The 22,447-nt window shown below is 39.2% G+C and overlaps 1 protein-coding gene across 11 annotated transcripts in view; it reads left to right on the forward strand.

Moving 5' to 3' along the window:
- Nucleotides 1-22,447, forward strand: part of LOC133559231 (sorbin and SH3 domain-containing protein 1) — a 149,905-nt gene that overhangs the window by 35,088 nt on the left and 92,370 nt on the right. The window contains exon 1 of one of the 11 annotated variants that reach the window (XM_061910789.1): nucleotides 3,620-3,798. The exons of the other annotated variants lie outside the window; for them this stretch is intronic. The gene's annotated coding sequence lies outside the window, so the exon portion shown is untranslated. Of the gene's footprint in view, nucleotides 1-3,619; nucleotides 3,799-22,447 lie in introns of those variants that run through there. 11 annotated transcript variants of the gene reach the window in all.

Below are 22,447 nucleotides of genomic sequence, written 5' to 3' on the forward strand. Positions count from 1 at the left end.
GAGAAGGACAAACGGTAGTAAATGGATGGATGGATGTTATCTGGTTAGATAATCAAACAAACCCAACACGTGTGTAACTAGTAACAAACACACACATTTGCACAATTACATTAAAGTGTTAATATTTATAATAGTGTGGATTTACCCAAACATTGACACATTTATACTAAAGTGTTCCCATAATCCTCATTTTAACAGAGTAAGTACACAATTGTTCACAAAAATGAATACGTCGATTAATGACCCAGGGTTAGAGGTTTGGTGCATGACCACCATGATTGTCTGTAGGCCAAAGGTTTTCTTGCTCACCTTTGCAAGTTATTTAAAACATTCTATGATGAAATGTTCATTATATTACTGCTTGATTCTTGAAATAAATAATGTTTTTTTATTACTTTAAAAGTATGACTTTATTCTCACAATGTTTAAATCACAGAATGTGTCATTCATAGTAGAGCTGTTCCTGTCCAATATCATCAAAAAACAAGTACCAGATGATATCCGCTTGCATGTAAAACTCCGATGCAAGCAATCCTGTAGCACATTTATTTGTTCAAAGCTGACAGACACATAGTTGGTCTTTTTTGGTACTTTACTGAAGTCATTTACATAAGGTAAACATTGAAGGCTATACTGTAGGCTACTAGGAGCTTCCAGCTACTGTACACAGCAGCTAAGCACATAACATAATAAGTGACCTTGATTAAACAAAATTGCCATCCAAAACACAACATTTGTCAATATAAGAAAGCGTCAAATTTGGTTATTATGTACAGGTACCAAGTCTCCAAGGCAGAAATGTATTAGAAAGTATCCAATAACAAATGTGTCTGCATTAGGGCTGGGCGACATAACAAAAAACCTTAACACGATATCCATCCATCCATCCATTTTCTACCGCGTATTCCCTTTTGGGGTTGCGGGGGGCGCTGGCGCCTATCTCAGCTACAATCGGGCGAAAGGCGGGGACTGGACAAGTCGCCACCTCATCGCAGGGCCAACACAGATAGACAGACAACATTCACACTCATATATATTTTTTTATTGATTCATATTGCTAACTATTGATATTTTTAATGACTTATTCAAGCCTGCCAACAAATACAGCAATGCAATTTCCAACTTACCAAAGGTGTTATTCATCAGTAGAGAAGGTTCCTGCTAGCCAGTTGGTAAAATAATTGCAGCACATTTGAACACAGCTGCAGATTTGAGACACTAGATAGCAGCTACTCTTTAAACAGACACATGGGGCATGGCTCCATTGGTTGTTGACTATGCCAGCAACTTGAGGGTTCCAGGTTCGATCCCCGCATCTACCATCCGAGTCACTGCCCTTGTGTACTTGGGCAAGATACTTTACCCGCCTGCTCCCAGTGCCACCCACACTGGCTTAAATGTAATTTAAGATTATGGGTTTCACTATCTAAAGTGCTTTGAGTCACTATAGAAAAGTGCTATATAAATATAATTTACTTCACTTCACATTGCAAGTGTCACCGTGTGCATTAAAACCATCAAAACTAAAGACAAGTTTCTGTTATTGAGTTGATATATCAAGATATCACACTTTTCCTTCCTACTCCACGCAGTGAATCCATCAACTACCAAACTTGGTAGTTGATACTTTTACCTGAATGGCTGATAGCATGTCACTCCCATTGCTCAGTAGCTGGGTTACAGTTGCTTTATGATTTCTTGTTTTTTCTGACCAAAAACATAAATATATATCGAATGTGTTATCGAACGCATTTTATATTGATATATATATATATATGTGTGTATATATATATATATATATATATATATATATATATATATATATATATATATATATATATATATATGTAGGTGTGGGAAAAAATCACAAGACTACTTCATCTCTACAGAACTGTTTCATGAGGGGTTCCCTCAATCATCAGGAGATTTTAATGGAAGCATTCACATACAATGGTTTATATAGGGCACAGAGTGGGTGGGTACAGGCAGGCGTAGGGTGTGGTGATTGGCTCATGTGTTACCTAGGAGGTGTTTCCGTCTGTGGCGGCATGTTGAAATTATTTCACTGCGCTTGTTGAGGGATGATAGATCTGGATGATAGATCTGGATGATATATAATAAACAGTTTCTCTTTTAAGCATAGGTTGCATCTTTTATTACCACTGTTGTAAGGTGTGCTGGATGCAAGAATTTGCCATGTTATTGAATATTCAACATTATTGTCTTTGAGGTTCCAAATGTGTTTGCTGAGTTCTGTAGAATTCCGCAAAGTCTGGTTTCCTCCGTCGCAGACGATGACGTCACCCGTTGAGGGCTCCTCACATATTAACATTGATTTTAATGGGAGCTTCCAACAAAAAGAGTTATTCGGACCGAGAAAACGACAATTTCCCCATTAATTTGAGCGAGGATGAAAGATTCGTGTTTGAGGTTATTGATAGCGACGGACTAGAAAAAAAAAAAAAAAGTGATTGCATTGGGACGGATTCCGATGTTTTTAGACACATTTACTAGGATAATTCTGGGAAATCCCTTATCTTTCTATTGTGTTGCTAGTGTTTTAGTGAGTTTAACAGTACCTGATAGTCGGAAGGGTGTGTCCACGGGTGTCTTGACGGCAGTGTCTGATGGAAGTCGACAGCAGCTGTATGGACGGCACAAGCTCAGCTGATCTTCGATAAGTGGCGACTGTTTACCACAATTTTCTCACCGAAAACTGCTGGTTGACATTTGGTCGGGATCCATGTTCGCTTGACCGCTCTGATCCATAGGAAAGCTTCACCTGCGGGAATTTTAAACAAGGAATCAGCGTGTGTTTGTGTGGCTGAAGGCTAAAGCTTCCCAACTCCATCTTTCTACTTTGACTTCTTCAATATTAATTGAACAAATTGCAAAAGATTCAGCAACACAGATGTCCGAAATACTGTGTAATTATGCCGTTAAAGCAGACGACTTTTAGCTGTGTGTGTGCGCAGCGCTAATATTTCCTTACAGTCCGTGACGTCATGCGTACACGTCATCATTCCGCGATGTTTTCAACAAGAAACTCCCGGGAAATTTAAAATTGCAATTTAGTAAACTAAAAAGGCCGTATTGTCATGTGTTGCAATGTTAATATTTCATCATTGATATATAAACTATCAGACTGCGTGGTGGGTAGTAGTGGGTTTCAGTAGGCCTCTAAGTCAACGATCATTAAGAAGCAGTAATTTGTGGTTATTTGAGTGACATAGATGTTGAAAGAAGAAAGTAGTAGTACTATTAAGGCGGGGAACATTGGAAGAATTCTGTAATTTATATAATCTGATCAAAATTATTACTCAACATTGATAAATGCTTACTTTATTTCTGAGTGATTGTGATCAAAGTCAATTATTAAAACAATTGTTTTTCAAATCTGAAAAAAAAAAATCCCTCCACCAATGTTGTCGACATACCAAACATACGTACTAATTAACGGACAAGCAATGTGGAGGTTTATCATGCTGACTGAGGTACTGTACGTACAGTAGTCTGGTAGTAAACACCCTACATGGGAAGAGGAGGAGGGTGTGATCCTGCGGTCTGCACAGATTCTGCAGAGTGGGTGCCACATTTCCAGGTGGCATGTGGAGACAGGTCCATCTGGGCACACCTGTTATCAGAAACAAACAGACCCCCTACATAGTGAGGGTCAGGGTCAAAGCTGGGACGTGCTGGTCAGATCCCAACAGCTTAGCCAGAAGTCTCAGGAGACTTTCAGACGGACTTTGAGCTGGACACAGCATCCCTGTAAGGACAACACTTTTTCTGCAACAAGTAGGTGCATTCTTATCATGGTTATGCTGGATTGAAGCCTTTTTGGTTGAAATGTATTTTGAACATGTATACAGTATCAATATGATATATCACATATTTTACATATTTTCTTTACATGTCCAAAAAGGAGTAGGAATAAGTAAAGCTTATCTAATCCTCCCCCTTTTTACTTCCCTCCTCAATTTGTACACAATTTACGTCAATGTGTTCTAAATACATCGGTTCTTCTCATAAGTAGTTAAATTAGTTAAGATTCGCTTAATGAGTTAGATAATATTTCATTTTTACTAAATTCAAGGTGTTTGTCATAATTCTTCTTCTTTATACTTTGTAAACACTTCTCGTTTGAACAGCCTCTTAAACTGATTCATATTAGTACTTTGTTGAATTTCTGTACTTAATCCATTCTGTACTTTAATTCTACATACTAATATATTAAATGTTTTAAGTGTTGTACATGTTTACAGATGTTTTAAGTTTGACATTTATCTAAGGTTATATTTCTCCTCTTTAGTTGAGAATAATTGTTCTATATCTTGGGCAGCAGGTTTTAGTTTGCTTTGTGCATACCTTTAGCTGTTTACAAATGCACCGAATCATTGAATTTCAAAGATTCAATAAATAAATGGTTTGTATGTTCTCTATATCCAACATAATGTATTATTCTAACCGATCTTTTTTGTAACACGTTTGTGAATCATCTGTAATTTTGTAATTATTTCCCCATATTGTTGCACAATAACTCAGATATGGTAATACTCGGGAGCAGTATAGAATATGAAGTGATTTTTGGTCTAAAACATTTTTTCCAAATAGCATTGTTTTGGTTATACTGAGATTCAAAGATAGTCTGATTTTGTCAAACCTATGACGATCCGTCACTTCACGTCTGGTTATGTTTCCTTAGTTTGTGTTTATTTCCTGTCAGCGCTCTTATTTTAGTTCCAATTCTTGTATGTCTCCCCTGAGCGCTCGCTCGTTCGAGGATTGATTAGGTTACAGACGTTTTGCTGCTTGCTGCATGCATGATAGCTCCTCTCTTGTGTTGAGTACAATAGAAGACTCTTACCTGCACATTGTCCTTCTGTCTCCTGCATCTTGGGGTCATAACGACCTCAGCCATGCAAGTTCCTGACAAAACAATCTCTTTAATTTACTCATTTGTTCTATTATTTTTTGTATTATCTTCTGTGTGTTCTTTCCTGAACAGAACACAGTTGTGTCATCTGCAAATAATACTAACTTCAAGTTTTTTGTAACTTTACAAATGTTTAAATGAAGATTGAACAATTTTGGTTCCAATATTGATACCTGGGGTACGCCACAAAATATCTACAGCTCTGTTGATATATTTTCGTCTAGTTTCACGTATTGCTTCCTGTTGGTTAAGTAGCTTCTTATCTAGTTCAAGATCAATCCTCTGATGCCATATTATTTAAATGTTGTAATTAGGATATTATGAACACTTGTGTCACATGCTTTAGTTAGAGCCATAAATGCTGCTGCTGCACTGTTTTCCATCGTTTGCAATTGTTTATTTCCTCTGTTATTTTTGATTAATGGCATATATGTTGACATGTTGGCTCTGTATCCATATTGGTTTTCTGTGAGTGTTCCACTTTTGATTATGAATTTGTACAATCTGTTGTTGAATATTTTTTCAATTATTTTAGAAAACTGTGGCCGTGACAAAACCGGTCAATCAATTGTGAGTTGGTGTTTGTCCCTATTTTAATATATTGGTACAACTTTTGCTATTTATATTTCGTCTGGTCAGACTACGAGTGAGGGTTGCACACCAAATAAGTCAACGTCGTGTTTGTATCTCAGCCCCACAGGCATGCTCCCCTTCCTTTTTCTTGCCTTCCTTGTGCTCATCCAATCACCTGTCACAACTTAGCCTGTATACATACAGAGCCTTACAGACAGTCATACATTATTACGGGAGACTTTCCTATCCCCATTTTGGGATTGGATATTTGTCTTTTTTTTATCTGATCGGCTGACAAGCTTCCGAGCCCAGCCGATCGTTACATCAGGGTTGTCCCAGTGTTTACCTGCTAAATGTACTCATGTGAAAGATTCCTTCAAAATGGATGGTAGGTAGACACAATTACATTTCCATATTCCTTGTTACGCACATACAAGCGTTGCATGAATTCCAGGAGACCAGAACACCTGCTCCAATTTGAGAGTGTCATCCATCCACAGTGTGAAGCTTCTTCTAAGATACTAGTCTTGCCTACAATGGCGGAAAATAAAAGTTAAATAAATAATAATACTTAATAAGTTTTATTCCATGTAACATTATCACTGGAGGACTAGAGTAAAGAAATGGCTAAGCAAGCCACAAATTCAAACACATACTGAGCAGGGCATCGCAAGAAGCTCAATCCCCTTCCAAATGACAGAGCTTCTCACACTATTTCTAAAGGAGAGCCCTGCCACCCGACGAAGGAAACTCAAATTTCAGCCGTTTGTACCTGTGATCTTGTTCTTTTGGTCATAACCCAAAGCTCAATACTGTAAGTGAGGATAGTAACCTATATCAACCAGTAATTTAAGAGCTTTGCCTTCCGGCTCAGCTCCTTCTTCATCACGACAGACCTTCCCGTCACTCGTGAACAAGAATCTGAGGTACTGGAACTCCTCCACTTGGGGCAAAATCTCCTCCCCAACCTTGAGATGGCACTTTACACTTTTCCGGGTGAGAACCAAGGACTCGGACGTACTGATTCTCATCCCAGTCGTTTCGCACTCAGCTGCGAACCGATCCAGTGAGAGCTGAAGATCCTGACCAGATGAAGACACAGGACCACATCACTCCCGTCCAAAGGCAAAACCTAGTAACTCACTTCTAGCTGATTTTGAGAAAACCAATTTATCTTGATGCTGTCTTACAAAGATCTACAAACGTATAGATGTTTTCTTGAGCTTTCATTTTCTTGTCGATTGAGTCATGGATTGAATCTGCTCTCATGAACGTGTGCCCTTTCTCCAGATATTTTATCACAATCTCGGGTGGGCCCCATTCAGCGTTTGCACATTGGGCAAGAGCCGTGTACAGCGTCCAGTTTTTATTTTGACCTCCACAGTTATCTGCCCAAAAGAGTATGCAAGGGGAAGAATCAAGAACAATACATTTAATGAAGGTGCTTGCAACGTCCTGGGTCAATCTTCCAAATATCCCCTTGTGCCATAATATCACATAATCAGGTTGACCGTCGGCCCCCATTTGTGCAAATGTCTCATTAAAGACAATAAGGCGACTGACAAAGAAGCTCTGATTGGTCCCTTGAGATACTAGGTTTTTCTGGTTGTATCTACGCGGTTATGTGGTAGTTGCTAGGTCTTGCCATGCGCGTAACAGCTTACTTACGGAACAAATGACAATATCGCATACACTAATGTAAAGCATATCATCTAGGAACTCCAAAATTATTATCAGCTCAGTTTTGACCAACATTGAGTTACTGGGTTTTGCCTTTGGACGGGAGACATCTGCAATCAGGGACCTAATCCTACAGCCACCAAACCAGATCCCCTGAACGCCCTGACTACACCTAGAAATTATGTCCATAAAAGTTATGAACAGAATAGGTGACAAGGGGCTTCCCTAGCGGAGTCCAAACCTCACTGGAAATGGATCCGACTAAGTCAGGGGTGTCAAACTCAAATACAGAGCGGGCCAAAATTTTAAACTGAACAAAGCCGCGGGCCAAGGTTGAACAAATGAACCTTTTAATAAGGACCCAAACAAGTTTTGCATTGAATATTGAACGAGCAAGGCTTGTATAACTTTAAAGTGACATACAAAATTGCTTTTCAAATAATAATAATAATGATAATTTAAAAATATCAATGGCATATTAAATAGAAATTAAAAAAAAAAAATTGAATGCCTGTTTCCTATTTGCAGCTTTCTGATGTAAATATCAACATTAACTTGGCAGGGTTTGGTGGTAGCGGGGGGTGTATATTGTAGCATCCCGGAAGAGTTAGTGCTGCAAGGGATACTTGGCATTTGTTCTGTTGTGTTTATGTTGTGTTACGGTGCGGATGTTCTCCCTAAATGTGGTTGTCATTCTTGTTTGGTGTGGGTTCACAGTGTGGCGCATATTTGTAACAGTGTTAAAGTTGTTTGTACGACTACCCTCAGTGTGACCTGTATGGCGGTTGACCAAGTATGCCTTGCATTCACTTGTTTGTGTGTAAAGTCTGCATATAGTATGTATATAGTACAATGTTTGTATGGAGAAAAAGCGGACGGGACGACAGGTTGTAGAGGACGTTGAATGCAGTGCCTTTAAGGCACGTCCCCAATGATGTTGTTTGGGTGGAAATCGAGAGAAATTCGGGAGAATGGTTGACCCGGTGTATTTTCGGCAAGGGCACTGAAATTCGGGAGTCTCCCGGGAAAATTGAGAGGGTTGGTAAGTATGAGTATTAGCGGTGAATGCGGTGTTATAATACCGGCGGGCCAGCTCTAATGTTAATTTGATATTGCCTCAAGGGCCAAATTAAATTACACGGTGGGCCAAATTTGGCCCCCGGGCCAGAGTTGGACACCCATGGACTAAGTAAACTCTGGCACTGATCATACAAGGAGCTGACTGCCACAATCAGACAGTCCGATACCCCATACTCTCTGAGTACTCCCCACAAGAGGAACATCCTTACTAATAACTTGATTTGACCCATTTGTCTTAAATTCACGTTCTTGTCTATGAGATCATCTTTGATAATGCTGGAAAAAGTCAAATTCTTTGGGGTCTTTTGGAATAATCAGAAAATGCTATGTTTGTCTGTATTCACAAATGTAGCATCCAATGAGGTACAGAGTATATTTCTAAGTCACCCTAAGAAGATGTTTTAATGCCCCACTTTTACCAGTATCCCAAATGAGTCCTTCAGTGACAGCACCAGGGTCTTGGTTAATGACTGATGACAGAACTTATTTCTTGTCATACTGCTGCTCACCCCACTGATTCTGACCCGCCAGCCTGATTCCCCCAGCCAGAACAGATGGACCTCTTCTGAAGCATCGCTTCCTAAAAAGGCCAGGAGTGATCTTTGCTCCTGGGTGTTTATACAGCAAACTGAACATTGTAAGCTGTCATCTTGTCCTTTTATAATTCTTTATACGCTGTATTCACCGCCTCGGGGTTCATTTGAGGATGGAAAGGAAGTCGCTCATGGCAAAAGGTGGCCTGCAGGGACTTTAGAAATGACATCATGACACATGGTTTGACTTTGATTATATGTGTGTGTTTATACAGACACAACAATTTGTGTTAGTCGGTAAGATTATCATCCACACTAAGTGATATACTAAAAGGGTTCTGCTCTTTGGATTTACCCCAATTTTCCATATCAATTTGGCTTCTTCTCTTTTAAGAAGTTTTAGGATACATGTTTCCCATGCGATTAGAAATAATAAGTAATAAATATGAACACAAAGCCTATTTTATAGAGAATACTTATTGTTTTGCATGCAGAAATTAGCATTCAAACAACTAATGTAATGGATAAACAAACATTTTAAAAGTTAAAAAAGGTTAAAGTACCACTGATAGTCACACACACAGTAGATGTGATTAAATTACCCTCTGCATTTGACCCATCCCCTTGTTCTGGGAGGTGAGGGGAGCAGTGAGCAGCAGCGGTGGCCGCGCTCAGGAATCATTTTGGTGATTTAACCCCCAATGATGCTGAGTGCCAAGCATGAATGTAATGAGTCCCATTTTTATAGTCTTTGGTATGACTCGGCCGGGGTTTCAACTCACAACCTACCGATGTCAGGGCGACACTCTAACCACAAGGTCACTGAGCAGGCTAATTTTACATTGCTTACTTTTAATGAATACTCTTGTTGACGAAGATGGAGCTGAGTAGAGTGTTAGAAGGGTGGAGAAAGGGAAGACACCACCTTTGTACTTTACTGTGAATTCTTCTTTGAATTCAGTTGTGTTTCTCACCGTCTTTATCAAAGTGCTGTCACTTCCAACTTTCTTTGGTCCCATAGTGGATTAGTTTGCTGTTGAAATCAATAGAAAAGTACAGAGACTGAGTCTAATTTGATTCCGTGAAATGACTGGAACGTACATATAACGTGCATTTTTTTTTTTCCGCATGATAACCCAAAAAATAGAGCGAACAAATACCGAGGTAGCTTGTGACTACTGTTGAGAGCTGAATGAGCAGTTAGCATGTTGGCCATACACTCAGGGCATCTCTGTGAGGAGTTTGGCTGCTCTTCCCATGTGTGTGTTTTTCTTTTCCTCACACATCGAAAAAAACATGAATGTTGTGTTAATTGTGTAAATAATTCAAAGCAATTGATTTAATTAGGACCTGCAAACTCCACACAGAAAGATCCCGAGCCCAGGATTGAACCCAGGACTACTCAAGACCTTCGTATTGTGAGGCAGACCCACTAACCCCTCTGTCACTGTGCTGCCCGATATATAACATGTTATATAATATCATATATATTTTTTTCAATGGTGGTCTGTGCGGTCAAACTAGACATTTTAGCAGGGTAATGCAAACAATCTGTCCTGACTCCCGACCAAAATATTGCTACATAACTTTACAAATACATTTGGCTAATCGACATCGGTAAAATGTGGCATAATTACTTAGTAACCCATCGTGCAAGAAGCATAAACACGAGAAACCCACAGCGTAGGACTCGTCGATTGCCATTTGAAGTTCCTTGGAGTAGGATTCGGATTTGGCTGCATATCTGGGAATATTTTTGGAAGATACTGAATTTTGACCGTGATTGCAGTACCATTTCCCTCCACATTATTACTTGAGGCGTCGTGAGCCCAGTCAGTGAAACGTCCATTAGAGTAGGAGCCCACTAGGGGTAGGCAATATCGCAAATTTGGGTTTCGATACCGATCCGATCCGATACCGGCCAGTATCGCCGATACCGGAAGTGTCGTCATCTGATGGGGGAGGGGGGGGGGGGGGTACTTCGGGGTATAGATAGAATAGAATAGAGTTTTATTGTCATTATTGCAATGAACAGGTTCAAAGAACAACGAAATTGGAGCAGCTCCTCCTAAGGTGCATATACAATATGGTAGTATAAATAGTAAAAAAAAAAGATAGAGATGACAGATGTATCTATGTATATGTATATGTATATGTATATGTATCCACACAGATGCATATCTGCATGCATATGAATACATATACACACATACATAAAACATTATTGCACATTGTAGTCCGAAAAAATAGAAAAAACATTTAAACATTACACATGAGGACATGATGGACATATTGTGCTCACTCAGTGCCTGTTTAATGCTACTATGGCTCTTGGGTAAAAGCTATTTTTTAGTCTATTGGTGCTCGCTTTTAGCACCCTGTAGCGTCTGCCTGAGGGTAGCAGTTCCAGGTGGCTGTGCCCGGGGTGGAATGGGTCTTTCAGGATGCTCTGTGCTTTCCTGAGACAGCGGGAGCTGTACAGGTCAGCCGGGGGGGGGGGGGGGGGGGGGGGGCGCATCCGATGATCTTCTGGGCGGTCTTTATGACCCTCTGGAGCGCCGTTCTCTCTGCGGCCGTGCAGCTGCTGAACCACACGCAGATGCAGTAGGTCAGGATGCTCTCAATGGAGCACCGGTAGAAGGACACCAGCAGTTCCTGTGAGAGGTGGTTTTTCCTGAGTTTTCTCAGGAAGTGCAGTCTCTGGTGTGCCTTCTTGATGGTAGCCGTGGTGTTGGTGCTCCAGGATTGGTCGTCGGCCAGGTGGACTCCCAGGGAGCGGAAGTCGGAGACCCTCTCCACACAGTCACCACTGATGATCAGGGGCAGGATGTCCGTTTTTTTCCTCCTGAAGTCTATGACCAGTTCCTTGGTCTTGGAGGTGTTCAGGGCCAGGTTGTTGACTTTGCACCAATCCCACAGCTTCTCCACCTCATCCCGATATGCAGCCTTGTCTCCCTCCGAGATGAGCCCCACTACGGTGGTGTCATCCGCAAATTTGATGATGGAGTTGCTGGAGTGGGCAGGTGTGCAGTCGTATGTGTAGATGGAGTAGAGAAGGGGGCTCAGCACGCTGCCTTGTGGAGAGCCGGTACTGAGGTGCAGGCTTGATGACATGTGGCGACCCAACTGCACCCTCTGGGGGCGGTTGGATAAGAAGTCCTTAATCCACATGCAGATGCAGTTCGAGAGACCCAGGTCTGACAGTTTGGACACCAGTCTATCAGGAATAATGGTGTTAAATGCCAAACTATAATCCATAAAAAGCAGCTACTTTTGAAAAACAAATCTCTACTTTTGCCTTTATTAATTGATTATGATAATAATACAACACAAGACAACGATTTAAGTCAAAAAATTAAATATTTATTACAAAAGTAAGATCAATAGCAATAAAGTAATGCAAATAAGGTGCAAACAACTACTGAACCTGGCTTGTCGCCTCAAAACACACAAACACTTAAGGTAAATAACAAAACTCTAGTTATTGAACAAAGTTGTAAACATAAACACAAAACAAAAGAACTGAGAAATTCAAATAAAAAAAAGTAATAATATCAATTACAATAAAGTAAGTAGTGCAAATAAGGTGAAAACAAATACTGAACTTGGCTAGTCGCCTAACAACACACAAGAACTTAAGTAAAAAAGAAAACACTAGTTATTAAACAGTTGTAAAAATGAACACAAAACAAAAGACCTGAGAAATTCTTATCGTTATTTTAGTGCAATAAAATACTTTACAGTTTACAACCAAGACATTAAGTCGCACTGCAAACGCACGCGTGTGTGTGCGTGCGTGTCCGAGTGAACCTCGGAGCGAATTATACTGATGTGTGTGCGCGAACGCACCAAGCGTCATGTTAATTGTATTTATTTTATTTTATTTTGGGTTGAAGATGAATTTTTAAAGTGTTTTTAAATCTATTTCGCGACCCATCACTAGGGAGGAGGGTGGAGTGGTGAGGAGCGCTGCGCTGCGCTCACATTTTTTTTTTAAGTCGGAGTGATTCGCTTAATTTGGTGAATTATCGATACCATCACGCCAGTATCGGTACGATACCGATACTCACAAAGTATCGATACTATCGATACTTGTTATCGATACGCCCAGCCTTAGAGCCCACTTGAAAATCCTAATAATGTGTCTGTCCAGCCTGCAGAAACATAGATAATAAATCAGTGTCTTCAAGTCTTCAACACGGGAGGTAAGAGGTGGCACTCTGGATTTTAACATCTTGTCCTGTGTATTTGGAAACATAGCTCCATTAAGCTCAAAGTCATATATTTTTGTACTTGACACATGCTTACTGTTGGCATGCTAACGATAGCATGTTAATTTTTCATTGCTAGCTAATTTTGCAAATATACAACTAAGGGTTGCATTTTTTGTTAACTAACGCTATCTGGCTAACATGCTAACTGTTTAGTTCGGCTTCGACTATTCAACATGACTGGAACCCTGGGTGCTAGCTTCTCACTACCATTTTTAATTGGCTATGTTCAAGAGCGGCCGTGCCAGAACAATTTCAAAAGGGTTAAAAACAATCAAATTAGTTCCCAGTGCCTTGTTGTATTTTTTGAAGTTTTTTTCAAAATTTTACTGGTCCCAGAATATCCCTAAATAAAGCTTTAAAGTGCCATATTTTCGCTATTTTCGAAACCATTATCCATTTTCCTGTGACGTCACACAGTGCTTCCAATGTAAACAAACAATGGGAATACCACAGCAAGATATAGTGACTTTAGCTCGGATTCAGACTCGGATTTCAGCAGTTTAAGCGATTCAACAGATTGCGCATATATTGAAACAGATGGTTGGAGTATGAAAGTATTGAAGAAGAAACTGAAGCTATTGAGCGAATAGCTATTGACGCTATTCATAGCCATAGTATGGCCGAGTAGCTGCGTTAGCATCGCCGGTAAAATGTGCGGACCAAACGATCAGGACTTTTGCATTTTGTGATAATGGAGCAACTTAAATCCGTCGATTGGTAAAGGTTTTTTCACATTAAATGTGGATGGAAGGAAACGTAATACAGTTGCAAATGCATCTGCAGGTTATCCATACATCTCTGTGCCATGTCTGCTTTAGCACCGCCGGTAAATAGCATGTTAGCATCGATTAGCTGGCAGTCACGCCGCGACCAAAAATGTCTGATTAGCACATAAGTCAACATCAACAAAACTCACCTTTGTGATTTTGTTGACTTTATCATTGCAAATGCATCTGCAGGTTATCCATACATCTCTGTGCCATGTCTGTCATCGCCGGTAAATAGCATGTTAGCATCAATTAGCATAGCATGTTAGCATCGATTAGCTGGCAGTCACACCGCAACCAAATATGTCTGATTAGCACATAAGTCAACAACAAAACTCACCTTTGTGATTTCATTGACTTTATCGTTGCAAATGCATCTGCAGGTTATCCATACATCTCTGTGCCATGTCTGTCATTGCTAGTCAAATGTGGAGACACTCTGGCACATTCAATGGGGGTCTGGCGGCAGACACTTTCGCATCTTCGGTGCAACTTGAATCCCTCCCTGTTAGTGTTGTTCAATCAATCAATCAATCAATCAATCAATGTTTATTTATATAGCCCCAAATCACAAATGTCTCAAAGGACTGCACAAATCATTACGACTACAACATCCTCGGAAGAACCCACAAAAGGGCAAGGAAAACTCACACCCAGTGGGCAGGGAGAATTCACATCCAGTGGGACGCCAGTGACAATGCTGACTATGAGAAACCTTGGAGAGGACCTCAGATGTGGGCAATCCCCCCCCTCTAGGGGACCGAAAACAATGGATGTCGAGCGGGTCTAACATGATGCTGTGAAAGTTCAATCCATAGTGGCTCCAACACAGCCGCGAGAGTTCAGTTCAAGCGGATCCAAGACAGCAGCGAGAGTCCCGTCCACAGGAAACCATCTCAAGTGGAGGCGGATCAGCAGCGTAGAGATGTCCCCAACCGATACATCCTGGGTCCCGACGAGCGTTCCATCCTGGGTCTCGACTCTGGACAGCCAGTACTTCATCCATGGTCATCGGACCGGACCCCCTCCACAAGAGAGGGGGGGACATAGGAGAAAGAAAAGAAGCGGCAGATCAACTGGTCTAAAAAGGAGGTCTATTTAAAGGCTAGAGTATACAGATGAGTTTTAAGGTGAGACTTAAATGCTTCTACTGAGGTAGCATCTCGAACTGTTACCGGGAGGGCATTCCAGAGTACTGGAGCCCGAACGGAAAACGCTCTATAGCCCGCAGACTTTTTTTGGGCTCTAGGAATCACTAATAAGCCGGAGTCTTTTGAACGCAGATTTCTTGCCGGGACATACGGTACAATACAATCGGCAAGATAGGCTGGAACTAGACCGTGTAGTATTTTATACGTAAGTAGTAAAACCTTAATGTCACATCTTAAGTGCACAGGAAGCCAGTGCAGGTGAGCCAGTACAGGCGTAATATGATCAAACTTTCTTGTTCTTGTCAAAAGTCTAGCAGCCGCATTTTGTACCAACTGTAATCTTTTAATGCTAGACATGGGGAGACCCGAAAATAATACGTTACAGTAATCGAGACGAGACGTAACAAACGCATGGATAATGATCTCGGCGTCTTTAGTGGACAAAATGGAGCGAATTTTAGCGATATTACGGAGATGAAAGAAGGCCGTTTTAGTAACGCTTTTAATGTGTGACTCAAAGGAGAGAGTTGGGTCGAAGATAATACCTAGATTTTTTACAGAGTCACCTTGTTTTATTATTTGGTTGTCAAATGTTAAAGTTGTATTATTAAATAGAGGTCGGTGTCTAGCAGGACCGATAATCAGCATTTCCGTTTTTTTTGGCATTAAGTTGCAAAAAGTTAGCGGACATCCATTTTTTAATTTCATTAAGACACGCTTCCAACTGACTACAGTCCGGCGTGTTGGTCAGCTTTAGGGGCATGTAGAGTTGGGTGTCATCAGCATAACAGTGAAAGCTAATACCGTATTTGCGTATGACGTCACCCAGCGGCAGCATGTAGATGCTGAAGAGTACAGGGCCAAGGACCGAACCCTGGGGAACTCCACACGTTACCTTAACATAGTCCGAGGTCACACTGTTATGGGAGACGCACTGCATCCTATCAGTAAGATAAGAGTTAAACCATGACAGGGCTGAGTCTGACATACCAATTCGTGTTTTGATACGCTCTAATAAAATATTATGATCGACGGTATCGAAAGCAGCGCTGAGATCGAGGAGCAGCAACATAGAGGAGCAGCAACCCTCCGACAACACACCGACGAGGCATGATGTCTCCAAGGTTCCAAAAAATAGTCGAAAAAACGGAAAATAACAGAGCTGAGAAACCGTGTGTGTAATGTGTAGAAAATGAAAATGGCGGAAGTATTACCTCGGTGACGTCATGTTCTGACGTCATCACCAACAGAGCAATAAACAGAAAGGCGTTTAATTCGCCAAAATTCACCCGTTTAGAGTTCGGAAATCGGTAAAAAAAATATATGGTCTTTTTTCTGCACCATCAAGGTATATATTGATGCTTACATAGGTCTGGTGATAATGTTCCCCTTTAAGGGTTTCAGGTTGGATTCCCGCTCCCACCATTCGAGTCCTTGGGCAAGACTATTTACCCACATGCTCCCAGTGCCACCCACACTGCTTTAAATGTTGCTTAAAGATGTAGATGATGTGTTTCCCTATGAAAAGCGCTTTGAGTCACTAGAGAAAAAGCGCTGTTTGAATATAATTCACTTCACTAATACAATTCACTTAATTTTACTGGAGACAGACATTACATCCATCATTTGTAATTGGAAAGTGATTTCAGGACATGACACTGCAGTCAAGTTGAAAATGAGTTTGCTACATTGTGGTCATGGTTATGATAACTCCGTGGGAATTAACTGTGAAAGGATGCAATGTCCCCCCCTTAAGAGATCAAGTAAACAGTGAGCGTGTCTGTGCCTTTTTTTGGAATTCCAAATGAGGATGTCTCTTAAATCAGTGGTGCTCAAAGGGAGGCCCACTGCAGGATGGAGGTGGTCTTGATGTTGCTCTTGCATGCACCAGCAATGAAGCTGTGATTAGCATATGTTAAAAGGGGAAAATGTGCTTGTTAGATTGCTTTAAAATGGAGATAGCAGCAGTGTGCCAACAGTTGCATGCAATTCAACTAAATAACACTGATTTGAAGAACTTCAAGGAGGAGATGGCTGCATTGAGACAACAGCCCAATGCCAGACAACAGGATGTCACCAATCTGGGGAATATTCACTGTTTTGGTAAACTTCAACCTCAGGGTTCAATACTAGGACCAAAATTGTTCAATTTTAATATAAACGACATTTGTAAAGTTACAAAGGACTTAAAGTTAGTATTATTTGCTGATGATACGACTGTGTTTTATTCAGGAGAGAACACACAAAAGCTAATACTACAAACCCTGTTTCCATAAGAGTAGGGAAATTGTGTTAGATATAAATATAAACAGAATACAATGATTTGCAAATCATTTTCAACCCATATTCAGTTGAATATGCTACAAAGACAACATAATTGATGTTCAAACTCATAAACTTTACTTTTTTTTTGCAAATAATAATTAACTTGAAATTTCTTGGCTGCAACACGTGCCAAAGTAGTTGGGAAAGGGCATGTTCACCACTGTGTTACATCACCTTTTATTTTAAAAACACTCAATAAAAGTTTTGGGAACTGAGGAAACTAATTGTTGAAGCTTTGAAAGTGGAATTCTTTTCTCATTCTTTTTTTATGTAGAGCTTTAGTCGTTCAAGAGTCCGGGGTCTCCGCTGTCGTATTTTACGCTTCATAATGCGCCACACATTTTCGATGGGAGACAGGTCTGGACTGCAGGCGGGCCGGTCTAGTACCCGCACTCTTTTACTATGAAACTACGCTGTTGTAACACGTGGCTTGGCATTGTCTTGCTGAAATAAGCAGGGGCATCCATGATAACGTTGCTTGGAAGACAACATATGTTGCTCCAAAACCTGTATGGACAATTCAGCATTAATGGTGCCTTCACAGATTTGTAAGTTACCCATGCCTTGGGCACTAATACACCCTCATACCATCACAGATGCTGGCTTTTGAACTTTGTGCCTATAACAGTCAGGATGGTTATTTTCCTCTTTGTTCCGCAGGACACCACGTCCACAGTTTCCAAATATAATTTGAAATGTGGACTCGTCAGACCACAGAAAACTTTTACATTTTGCATCAGTCCATCTTTGATGAGCTCGGGCCCAGCGAAGCCAGCGGCGTTCCTTGGTGTTGTTGATAAATCAATCAATCAATCAATGTTTATTTATATAGCCCCAAATCACAAATGTCTCAAAGGACTGCACAAATCATTACGACTACAACATCCTCGGAAGAACCCACAAAAGGGCAAGGAAAACTCACACCCAGTGGGCAGGGAGAATTCACATCCAGTGGGACGCCAGTGACAATGCTGACTATGAGAAACCTTGGAGAGGACCTCAGATGTGGGCAACCCCCCCCTCTAGGAGACCGAAAGCAATGGATGTCGAGCGGGTCTAACATGATACTGTGAAAGTTCAATCCATAGTGGCTCCAACACAGCCGCGAGAGTTCAGTTCAAATGGGTTTTGCTTTGCATAGTAGAGTTTTAACTTGCACTTACAGATGTAGCAACAAACTGTAGTTACTGGCAGTCGTTTTATGAAGTGTTCCTGAGCCCATGTGGTGATATCCTTTACACACTGATGTCGGGTTTTTGATGCAGTACCGCCTAAGGGAGCAAATGTTTGTAATATCGCTTACGTGCAGTGATTTCTCCAGATTCTCTGAACCTTTTGATGATTTTACGGACCGTATATGGTAAAATACCTAAATTCCTTGCAATAGCTCGTTGAGAAATGTTGTTCTAAAACTGTTTGACAATTTGCTTACAAAGTGGTGACCCTCGCCCCAGCCTTGTTTGTGAATTACTTAGCATTTCATGGAAGCTGCTTTTATACCCAATCATGGCACCCACCTGTTCCCAATTAGCCTGCACTCCTGTGGGATGTTCTCAATAAGTGTTTGATGAGTATTTCTCAACTTTCACAGTATTTATTGCCACCTTTCCCAACTTCTTTGTCACGTGTTGCTGGCATCAAATTCTAAAGTTAATGATTATTTGCAACAAAAAAAAATGTTTATCAGTTTGAACATCAAATTTGTTGTCTTTGTAGCATATTCAACTGAATATGGGTTGAAAATGATTTGCAAATCATTGTATTCCATTTATATTTACATCTAACACAATTTCCCAACTCATATGGAAACAGGGTTTCTAATATTAACAGAAGAAATGAACTAATTAAAAATATGGTTTGACAAAAACAGACTATCTTTGAATTTCAGTTAAACTAGTATAATGCTATTTGGTAACAGTGGAAGGGAAAGTCAAACACAATTACCAATAAACGGAGTAAAGTTTAAAATGATAAAAGAAAACTCAGTTTTGGGTGTAATAATAAATGATAAAATGAACTGGAAACCTCATGTAAAAAATATACACCATAAAGTAGCAAGAAACACATCAATAATGAGTAAAGCAAAACATGTTCTGGAACAAAAATCACTTCATATTCTTTACGGCTCGCTAGCTTTACTATATCTGAGTTATTGTGTAGAAATGTGTGGAAACAACTACAAATGTGCACTTCTTTCACTAATGGTCTTACACAAAAAATAATGTTAGAATAATACATAATATTGGATGTAGAGAACATACAAACCTTTTTATTTATTGAATCACAATTATTGAAATTCAACGATTTGGTGCATTTGCAAACAGCTAAAATTATGTACAAAGCAAACTATAACCTGCTACCCAAGAATGTACAACAATTATTCTCAACAAAAGAGCAGAAATATGACCTTAGAGGAAAATCAAATTTAAAACATTTTTATGGTCATACAACACTTAAAACCTGTAGCACAGGGGTCACCAACGCGGTGCCCGCGTGCACCAGGTAGCCCGTAAGGACCAGATGAGTCGCCCACTGACCTGTTCTAAAAATAGCTCAAATAGCAGCACTTACCAGTGAGCTGCCTCTATTTTTTTAATTGTATTTATTTACTAGCAAGCTGGTCTCGCTTTGCTCGAAATTTTTAATTCTAAGAGAGACAAAACTGAAATAGAAATTAAAAATCCAAGAAAATATTTTAAAGACTTGGTTTTCACTTGTTTAAATAAATTCATTTATTTTCTACTTTGCTTCTTATAACTTTCACAGACAATTTTAGAGAAAAAATACAACCTTAAAAATGATTTTAAGATTTTAAAACACATATACCTTTTTACCTTTTAAATTCCTTCCTCTTCTTTCCGACAATTTAAATCAGTATTTTTTTTTCAATTGTAAAGAATAATAAATACATTTTAATTTAATTCTTCATTTTAGCTTCTGTTTTTTCGACGAAGAATATTTGTGAAATATTTCTTCAAACTAATTATGATTAAAATTCAAAAAAATATTCTGGCAAATCTAGAAAATCTGTAGAATCAAATTTAAATCTTATTTTAAAGTGGATTTTAACCTATTTAAAACATGTCATCATTATTCTAAAATTTATCTTAATCAGGAAAAATTACTAATGATGTTCCATAAATTATTTTTTTAATTTTTTCAAAAAGATTCGAATTAACTAGTTTTTCTAAAAAAATTTCGGTTGAATTTTGAATATTTTAAGAGTTGAAATTGAAGATAAACTATGTTTCAAAAAAAAAAAATCATTTTTTTCGTGTTTTCTCCTCTTTTAAACCGTTCAATTAAGTGTTTTTTTCTTCATTTATTTTCTACAAAAAACCTTCCGTAAAAGGAAAAAAAATGTACGACGGAATGACAGACAGAAATACCCATTTTTTTTAATATATATATATATATATATATATATATATATATATATATATATATATATATATATATATAGATTTATTTATTAAAGGTAAATTGAGCAAATTGGCTATTTCTGGCAATTTATGTAAGTGTGTATCAAACTGGTAGCCCTTCGCATTAATCAGTACCCAAGAAGTAGCTCTTGGTTTCAAAAAGTTTGGTTACCCCTGCTTTAGCATATCCCTATGTGCAATTACATCTTGGAATGGATTAACCAAATAAATAAAACCAAGCACCAATATGATTCAGTTTAAGAGACTGTTCAAACAACAATTGTTCACAAAGTTTAATATTTTTTTATTTACTATGGTGTATTATTTATATATTATTAATTTATTTACTGTTCATTTACAGAACACGGAAATGGGATAAAAATGATATGGTATGAAAAGGGGTATGATTAAATAAGCTTAGCTTCTGCCTACTGGGCTGTAATGAAACAACAGGAAATATGCGATGCATCACATTGTATTGTATGCATGTTCGAAATAAACTGAAACTGAACTGAACTTTGGTCCAAAATAGAAAAAGCACATTTTGAAAATGTACAAATCAAAAATAATCCCGTTGACATGAAACTTTAAGTTAATTGGTGTAGTTGCAAACGCACCATTAAGAACTCAATGAACTTAGACTGTGTCTCAGAATATCTACAAAGCCATTAAACTGTAAGTCACAGACTATCTGCGATTAAACAAAATATAAAATAAATACTCTTCGAGGTATCGAATTCCAGATATTAATCCTTTGCTAACTCATCAAACCATGTAAACTCAGAAGCAATTCTTAAAGAGGGCGGCGATACTAAGTGCCTTCTAGGCATTACTGTATTTTAATAGAAAAAAAAGCTGTGCAATGCATGAATAATTTAAACAAACCAAAAATAACAACTTTAAAGACTGGCAGCATTGCAGTAAATCACACACTGTTCATTTTTTTTGAATTTCCACAGAAGGCAATCATTTTCACAGAACTATATCAAGGTGCAGTGTCTCATGCAGCATTTTAAGTGGGGTTACCAATGGTTTATTTTACACCTGAAACCTGGCATCGTTTAGCTTTCACGAGTGCATCAAAATCAGGTGTCACATCTTGAGTGGCAGACAATTTCAGAATGTATAATATGTAAGTGCTTCTGTGTGAGCCTTGAGCGAAGATTTGTTTTATTGATGGTCATAATCGGACCGGCATAATATTAAAAATAGTGGGGTCATGATCTGTGGTCTTAGCGACCACTATATAACCTTCTGCACGCGCAAAATAAGTAAACCTAAAGCCAATGGCCACATAACAGCTCAATCCAGATCCCTAAAAAAATACAACAGTGGTAATTTCAACCTCAAATTAGGTGAGTGGGACTGGTCCCCTGTGCTCACGAGCAACCTGGTTGAGGATGGTTGGGATCGCTTCAAAACAGCGTTCCTAGCTATACTAAATGATATGGCTCCCATGAGAACAGTCAGGATCAAAGCCCGCTCTGAACCATGGATCAATCCAGACCTATTTGCTGCCATAAAAGGCAGGGACAGAAAATATTTCGAATACCAAAAGTGTAAAACCGAAGTAAATAAACAACCCAATAATAATAACCTCATATCACTCCTTTCAACGCTCAAAAAGCAATGCAATAATTAAGAAATAAGACAAACAACCTGACTAAATCTTTAAAAAAAAATTATATCAATGACAAAATAGAGGA

Source organism: Nerophis ophidion, linkage group LG09 (genome assembly GCF_033978795.1).
Source record: "Nerophis ophidion isolate RoL-2023_Sa linkage group LG09, RoL_Noph_v1.0, whole genome shotgun sequence".
NCBI classification, from domain to species: domain Eukaryota; kingdom Metazoa; phylum Chordata; class Actinopteri; order Syngnathiformes; family Syngnathidae; genus Nerophis; species Nerophis ophidion.